The sequence below is a fragment of the Amblyomma maculatum genome, chromosome 9, assembly GCF_055883805.1.
Source record: "Amblyomma maculatum isolate TAMU_Amacu chromosome 9, ASM5588380v1, whole genome shotgun sequence".
NCBI classification, from domain to species: Eukaryota; Metazoa; Arthropoda; class Arachnida; order Ixodida; family Ixodidae; genus Amblyomma; species Amblyomma maculatum.
In genome coordinates, this window is record NC_139352.1 from 50737476 (window position 1) to 50746491 (window position 9016).

Below are 9016 nucleotides of genomic sequence, written 5' to 3' on the forward strand. Positions count from 1 at the left end.
GAGATTTATGAACGCAGTTTGGCTGGAAATATTTCCATATATAGCATCGCGCCAGCTATCAAACGTTGTGGTTGGCAGTGAGGGTGTGATTGGCACGATAATTTAGCATTGCTAAGGCAAAACATGGTTTGATGTTTTGTGGGGTTTAACGTCCCACGGCGACTCAGGCTGAGAGACGCCGTAATGGAGGTCTCCGGAAATTTCGACCACCTGTGGTTCTTTAACGTGCACTGACATCGCACAGCACACGGGCACCTTGATTTTAGCCTCCACCGAAAAGCGGCTGCGGAGGCCGGGATTCGATCCCGCATCCTTGGGCACAGTAGTCGAGCGCCGTAACCACTGAACCTAAGGGAAAACAAAACAAAGATATACAGGCAAGAAACACAACGCACGAAGGCGAAGGGAGACCATCCTCGCTTCTGTTCACAGGTCATGAGATAGATCGGATGCAGCCTGCATCGTTCGATAGACAATATATAGTTAACAATGATGCTTGCTGACCATGCAACAAGATATATGAGTTATATAATATGTCCGAAAGCTTTATCTTGAAAGGGCGCAAATTCTGATTACAAAAATGACAGCTAATGCAACATTCTTCACTCCCCTGTTTCCTTACACTCATAAATCTTGGGTGCACGTAGCGCGGACTCCACTTCCTGAAACTAGTTTTACATTGCATGAAACATGGACCTCCCTTCAATTGTAAATATTAAGGCGAAAGCCTTTAATGGCTCATGCTCTAGTACACAAAATGTGTCCTGCTTTTGCGGCGGCTCTGATTGGCTGAGGCGGGATAACGTCATAGAGGTCTCGACCAATCATAGAGCACCACCACAGTACGCGCGAATGCGTACCTTATATGGCAATCAATGATCAATTACTAATTAATGACTATTTATTTAAACGCTAGCTAAGTAATTAATAATTATTGAGAAATTACGTGAGTACTAATTATTGACTAGTTAAGTAATTCATTAATGACCAGTTGGTTAAGTGATTGTTTGGTTAATTTCTTTCTTTATAATTATTATTTCTACTTTATTGATTAATAATTAATAATTAGTGCCAGTTGCGCAGAAGAATGCGGCACTCAGGCTTTCGCCTTTCACTACTTTAGTCGCTAAAGTTCGTTGTAATTTTTTAAGAAGAGACTGGGTATGGAGTACTTTTTATTTGTTTTTTGCTGTGGCTTCAATGAATCTAAAGCTTGTTGGATACGCTGCGTATAAAGGGCAAATATGCAGCTAAAAACCTTGCATTACTATCAGAAAAAAAAAAAAAAAGCCCGCACGTGATGTGGTGAGTATTTCTGTATTTGAACATACACAATCACTTTTACAGAACACAAGTTATATCAACGGTTATTTGAGCATACAAAGCGCTGTGTGACCGCATAAAACAGCTAAAATGAAGAAGCAGAAGTTGAGCACACTTAAACGAAGTACAAAATATACATCTTTCGGCGCCAGCGCACCATTATTTTGCGCATGTTAGCTATGAAGTTTAAGGAGTTAGGCACTCCCATTTGAGTGGTCTTGACTTTCACCTCATAAGTGATGTCACAATGCTGCAAGGGCACATATCCAACATCTCTTGTGCGACAACCCAGGTCCAGCTTTATGGGACTCCTTTTAATGGTTAGGCAACTACTGGATATTCTAATATACTTTTTTGCACGTGCTAATTATCAAACAGCTTCCTTTTTTGACAATAACTGTGATGCAACTGGGGAATATTGTAAAATATACTTACGAACACATCCCTGGAAATAACCCAAGCTTCCTATGCGCGTATAGTAAAATTTCGTTTCGGAAGCTTGTTCTGTGCTTACAGAGAGTAATTGAGACTGATGTAGAAAATTGATGGGGATGCATTTTTGAAGATAAATCTCAAGAAACTAATAGCCGAAACAGGATTTGAGGACACAGTGATTGTTACAGTGCAGCTGTTCAGTGTTTGAGCAGAAAAAAAAAAAACAACTTTCAAGAGCTGTTTCTGAGAATTTGTCAAATATTTCCGAGCATTCATATTGCTTTCAGATCTTTTTGTATTTTTTCATTGTTTTGCACTGTGCTCCGCAAGTGTAGCGTATTACATTTGTTGTTGTTGTTTTAGTCATCTTTATAAACTCAGTCGTGCCTGTTGAAAATAAATTGTATAGCTTGAGGTATGTCCTCTCCCCTGTCATTACGCGCTATGGTCAAAGGTTGCCATTCCTGAGGGGGGCGCATGCTCAGATGGCACTACCTCAAACCAGGCGTTAGCGCTAGATGTCACGCGTGCAACCCAAATCACGCCTTTCGAACGTTATAAAGGCGGCCAAATGACCGTCAAATGACCGCCAATAGTAAATGACATCTTCATTCAGCGTCAGTGCAGAAAATGGTTCGGATAAAGGTTATTAATTATTACCATAATTATTTGCAACATAAACATTGGCTGACACTTTACTACTTCGAGGAAGACGTCGGCGCTGACCCCATTGATACAGGCAAAGTGTCCAGCCTGAAAGCGTGAGTTCCCAGTTAATCACCATGCACCGGACGTATAGGTGTAAAGCCCCGATTTAACAAAACCGTACGGGCGCGGCAATAAGTGGCCGACGAGATCGATGTAGCGCATGACTCGCGATGCAAAGTCGTGAGTTCGATTCTCATCTCGTACCAATCCCTTCCTGCCATGCCGTCTCCTGACTAATCAGTGTCCGACCGTGCCCCCTGCAATCTACCACCAGGCAAAAGCATACCCGTGAATTTTAGCTCAAGCCGGCAACTCCTACAACGCCGGGTCATCCGCTGAATAGAAAACATAACTCTGTCTCATTAAAACATTTACCATTGAAAGTTTTTATGCCTACAGATTTTAACGCGTTTGGTTTGAGTGCCCCATTCCGGCCAAAATCCGGAGTCTTCGTTGTTCATTATCCCTATCGTGTCCAAGCACTGTGCTGGTCAGGACATATGTAACAGACTCTTGGTGGACATAACGCTGGATTCCGGCAGCAGTGGCTACAAAGCAGCTGCTCGCCGGCGGCATCAGAAGGACCACGGATCTTTGACGGCACACCCCTCACCTCCACCTAAATGTGTTGCGGATGGAATGGTTTTATTTACGGATCAGGGCTGGAAGCGAATCTGGGAAGGTAGCCAAGATGATGATGATGATGCCCTCAGTGATAATGACACATGCCCATGGCGTCGGAATGGCCAGCGTGTATTGCAGATACTAAAGATACCTGGAAAAGGAGTGCAGTATTTAGATAATTAAAAGTGTTAAACTAGAATTCGAACAAAAAAAAAATCAAAAGGAAAACAAAAAGCAATGAAGTCTCATCTAGCATAGGTAGCCAAGTGAACTCCCTTTGTGCGTCGTCAGCCTCTTCCTCTTCGAAAGTGGTGGCTACGAGATGTAACAGTTTATAACCCGCTTATTCATACTTGTGGGCGGGTACTTAAGCAAAAGTGTTAATCGAAGCGTCGGAGAGGATGGTTGGTTTGTGGGGTTTAACGTCCCAAAGCGAAGCGTCAGAGAGGACCGCGTCCCAGAAAAGATATTACCTCCATGAGCTGACGAGCGCTTCATTTGAGCTATACATTTTAACTGGAGCGGATGGCGCCAGATGCATGTACTGAAAAAAATCGAGGACATCCGGCGAAATGGCGGATTCTGCAACTCCCAACTGAAAGGTGTAAGAGGCCCTTGATTAAGTGAAATCCAGCAGCTTTCAAGACGAGAAACCATCTCACCCTGCTCTACAAGCAATGAAAGGTAGTATAATTTGGAGCAACAGATATTCGAAACTCAAATTGGAGGCTCCAGGTAGAGTGCTGCTATCCTCGACCATTATTCGAGACTTTTGTTTTTTCTCTTTTCGAAGGAGGTGGGGGGGGGGGGGGGGGGGAGGCAAGCTTGTCCCTGTCCTCCTAGTGTCGACATTTATGGCCAAAAAAAGTCGCAGGTAATGCACACAGTGTTCATGCCATCGATGGGCTGGGGGTTGTACTATAGGTAGAATCCGCAAGGAGAACCGCACTGCAGAGACCCATTAATGTTTATCTCGTCAAGCCCTTGAAGGCCAGTTTCAGTCTTCCCCAATTCTTTATTTTCTTTTCTTTTCTTGTCCCGCCTGTATCATAAGGTGGCAGGAAGCCCTTCCCGACCGTCGTTCCTTACAGCCGTTTCAATATGTGCTTCGAGTCACCTCCGAGCTTCCGAGAGATCGCAGCACGCGTGTCGGAAGGTCACGAGTAGCAGCAGGCCTGGCGCTGACCCTTCCGCGGCATTCGTCGCGTCACACCCCGCTCAGTAGCAGCCGGCGCGTCGTCCTTCCAGCGCTCTGCGATCGGCGAACACCATCGGCGTCCAGCCAATCGCCGACCGTGGGAACGGACGTCTAATCGAAGTCACTTCGCGTGTCTCTTATCGGTCGACACGTAAACAGTGGCCGCGCTACTGCTCCTCCTCGCTGCAGTGTGTGCGTGTCTGCACTTGCAAGCGCTGCACTCGACAAGGCTGTCGCTGCGACGGGTGAACGGAGTGCAGAATGCGTGCGCGCGACTGTTTGTGTGAGCGAGTGTGTGTTCATCGCCGCCGGCTTTCTTGTGAAGCTCGGCCGCGCTCCACTTCGGCGCAGGTGTTTCCACTTCTCGCATCTCTCTCTCTCTTTTTCTTGTGGCCTCTTCTTCCCGAAGCTGCGTTCGTGGAAGTATGTGAGTGGGTGGCGAACTGTCCGAGTGTACATGTGCGTGCCCTCGAGAAAAGTAATTATTGAATCACCAACGGGTGCTGCCCAGAATCGTCCATATATCACCTGTGAAATGTGTGTGTGTGTGTGTGTGTGTGTGTGTGTGTGTGTGTGTGTGTGTGTGTGTGTGTGTGTGTGTGTGTGTGTGTGTGTGTGTGTGTGTGTGTGTGTGTGTGTGTGTGTGTGTGTGTGTGTGTGTGTGTGTGTGTGTGTGTGTGTGTGTGTGTGTGTGTGTGTGTGTGTGTGTGTGTGTGTGTGTGTGTGTGTGTGTGTGTGTGTGTGTGTGTGTGTGTGTGTGTGTGTGTGTGTGTGTGTGTGTGTGTGTGTGTGTGTGTGTTTGACTCCCAAGTACCTTTAGGTAGGAATCTTGTTTTAGCATTTTGAAAAAGGCCATGTTCTCGTTTTTTTAAGAGGTGAAGTGTTTTACAAAGTGTGTCACTTCCACAGTTCTTGATGATAGTGGCAACAGAAGTCCTTGTGGCGGTTGGTGTTTTCTTAAGGGGGAAGCCTTTCTAGGCTTATGGTGAATATCTCGCGTCTACGAGGTGTGTCAGCGAGACGTCGCAATAGGCTGTCACGACGGAACCAAATAAAACAAAGTAGTGGAATTATAATGAGTACACAAACACGCAAGATACGAGGAAGAAGAGAAGGAGGAGGAAAGGATTTCGTCATTAAGCTCTTAGACGAAGTTAAGTGCAGTCCTGGAATTCCCTTCTTCTTTTCTTTTTTACAAACTCATCAGGTAAAAGCTTTAGTGTGCTATTGAACCACTCATTCGAGCTGGATTGTAATTAGTGAGTTTAACAGTTATTGCTTAAAGGGGAAACATGCGATGCGCGCGATGAATTTTCTAGGTCAAAGACATGTTACCACCACAAAATCTTTTATGAAGAAAATCGAAGAATGTTGGCAGGAAATATATGCTTATAAGTGTGCGCCAATTAAGTTTCTTACCATCAGCGCGTCAGTAGAAGTGTATGAGGGTCGAGATAACGGCAAGGTGCTGACAACTCGCCGACAATATCGGTCAAAAAATTATCTGGATATTAGTTTGTTTGTTTGTTTTTTAAATCAGCTGCGTCCTTACATGAACTCGGAAAACTACGTAGGTGTATATGCGCGTAAACCAAATATGAACGCTGAAAGCGGGAAGCTGTGTCCCGTCGCTTCGTGCAGGTGCCCCAGCGGCGGCAACGATTATCGACGGCGTTGTCATGCGCGACGCATCACCAAGGGATGTCTCCTGACATGACAAGTTGAAGGCTTTGGTCATTCGGAAAGTCACGGAGCTGCATATGTATTTCTCTGCACAAACTAAACATTTAAACCAATGACACTTAAATAATTAACCCGCTAATTAACAAACATATCATGTCGCCTGTCTGCTTGTCATGTCTGGCTGGCTCTTGCTGCCTTCGTAGTATGAACTATCTGCAGCTCAGCTACAGATTGTGCTAAAAGAGAAAGAAAATGCCGGTTTGTATTGACGATGTTCCAGAATATATTTTACCTGATGCCCGGATCGATGTCAATGGATTTGAAGCCCGCCTCCGCTTTTCGTTATCAGCCGAAAGCTTTTAGGTTGCCTGGAAGAGGTCAATGCTTTAGCGCCTCCTACACTTTTCCTATATCTTTTTTTTTTATTTATTTCTCCAAAGCTCGCTAATGCGGCGAGCTGGCCCGCTAGCTTTCATAATTTTCTTCATCCCCGCACTCGTCGCCTCTCATTGCGTTTTCTTTGAATGCACAGGACGCTCACTAGGGCCGCAGTCCTAAAGCACCGAGCGGTTGTCATTACTAGGGCGTGAAGATACGCTTCCCACGCTGCCCGCTCGCCGGAGGTCTACGACCACCGTGGCTATATCGCGGAAGCGTTGAATTTGCTCGCTATCTTTACCAATATGCTCTGCGTAGGCAAACCATTAGCGGCTGGCTGTATACACACGTTCAGGAAGCAGTGTGGATGCATTGGCGACCCGCAAACGGACGTGTGGGCGATCCCAAACACCTCAACGGTCGCAGAAAATTGCGTAATCTGTGCTGCCGTGGGGGCTCGCTTTCGGCTCATTTTGCGCATTTTGCAGCGAAAAGTACGTGCAGGTCCTTGTAGGATACAAGCAATGTCGGTATATTGCGAAAGAGCATCCTGCTGACATGGGGCACGTGGTCGAACATGGGACTAACTGTTCATCATTTGGTCATTCATGGACCAGCTGCGGTCATGGTGCTCAGGGGCTCCTCGGTATGGAGGGAGTACGGCATTGGCATCGCTGTGCAATCTCCATCCCGAGCGAAGGTGAAGAATAAGTGAAGCCTTCTGGCCTCGTTGTTTCTTTTGGTGACAGAAAAAGAAAAGTTAAATGATTGAGCGTGATCTCACAGAACTGTCATTAATTTCAGAAAGAAACATTGCCTTCTTGTAGCCCGGGTCAAGCTTAAGGTCTTGGTAGGCAAGAGAGTGTGCGGAAATATTTTATGATTGTTTCTGCCTCCTATATGTAGAAATATGTCTTCATTCAAGTCTATATAAGTTTATTCGATTGTTTCACCCATGGCAATTTTTTCTTCTGCAAAGAAGTCAGAACAGTGGTTTATAATAGACTGTCTGTCTTGAAAATTATGCTTCTGCCACCTGAAACAACATTGGGTTTGTCCTTATGCTATTAATTTTACCTTATGAAAGAGCACTGAACAAGGGTAGAGGGGGGGAAGCCTCAGTTCGCAGGTCGAGCCAACGTTTCGACAAGTGGACTTGTCTGGGCGTCGCCCAGACGAAGACAAGTCCACTTGTCGAAACGTTGGCTTGACCTGCGAACTGAACTCCCCTCCCCCCTCCCCCCTCCCCTTTACGCTTGTTCAATGCTGTTTCATACCATGTAAGCATATTCCTCCTCTCGTTCTAATTCCACCTTAGTTGCTTCACTAACATGCACGAAACAAAAAATTGGCAGAGATATAGTTATGGGCGTGCTCTATTTTGGTTTCTGAACACTACCGTTCACGGAAGCCATGCAGCTATGACTTGTCTATTCTCCTAAGCTTAGGACTAGTGCATGAAAACTAACTTCTCTCAGGCTGCGCGCGAACAAGAAACCAGCACGACGCCAACAATATATATCACGGTTTTGGGCAAGACGAGTTTTCTTCAAGATGCATACAGTCGGCTGTGGAGGATGCCCCTTAGTAATGTATACACGTATGAGCTGGTGCTGGGTTGTGCCTGATGACACTGCTTACTAGTGTTACGCGTTTCCTTTGGAACATGTATAAACGTGTATTTTGAACATGTTCTGGTGCAGTGGTGCGCGTGTTCACGTCTTTGTACCTGCACGTGAAAATGTATAGAGCTCCTGTCTGCAACTGTGCTAGTATAAAAGTACAGTGACAACTGCATGGTGCGTGCGGAATACATTTGGTGATGTGTGTTGAACTTTTTCTTGCGCAGCGTGTGGTGTAAGTATTTGCGCGTGTGTGCCTGCGACGAAAGTGCAGAGCTCTTCTCTGCAACTGTGCGGTGCGTATGCAGTGACAACTGATGTGTATGGAAGACATGCGGTGCATGTTGCCCGAGATGAGAATCTTCAAGTGTGTGCGAGGTCTCCTCAATAACTTGGATCACCGCAATCAATTTCATTGTACATGACATAATTTGCCAGAACATTCTTGCAGGCTGGTTGGTGCATGGATTTTACTGGATGCTCAGCGCGGGAACACGGGACAACAGGAACACTGAAAACAAAACAGGACACAGCGCTACTAACAACTGAGATTTATTGCTGGAATCACCCGTTTAAATAGAGCAGGTTTCTAACAATAAAAAGAAAAAGTAATGCCACAAGAAAGCCTATCATATCTCTGGCTGCCTCATCTGCCCGATAGTGAACCTACCCTTTACAGTGCTACTGATCTCTTAGATATTCGATTTCTTTTTTTTGTGTGTGCGTGATCTATTCCATACCTCTCACCTGCGGGAAGCGTTACATAGGCCAAACTGGGAGGTGCCTTAACGAGAGGCTCAGTGAGCATGCTAGAGATGTGAAAAGAATGAGAGGGAGCAATTTGATATATCGCATTCAGGATTGCAGTGACTGCAGCCCTGCACTTCAATACACTGTAGTTTTAAATAGAGCCACATCGCAACTTGGAAGGAAATTATAGAGGCGCTTGAAATTAAAAATTCTGGTACATCATGGGTTAGCACACCCTCCCTATCGCTGACAGAAAGAAAAGAAATTGAATATCTAAGAGATCAGTAGCACTGTA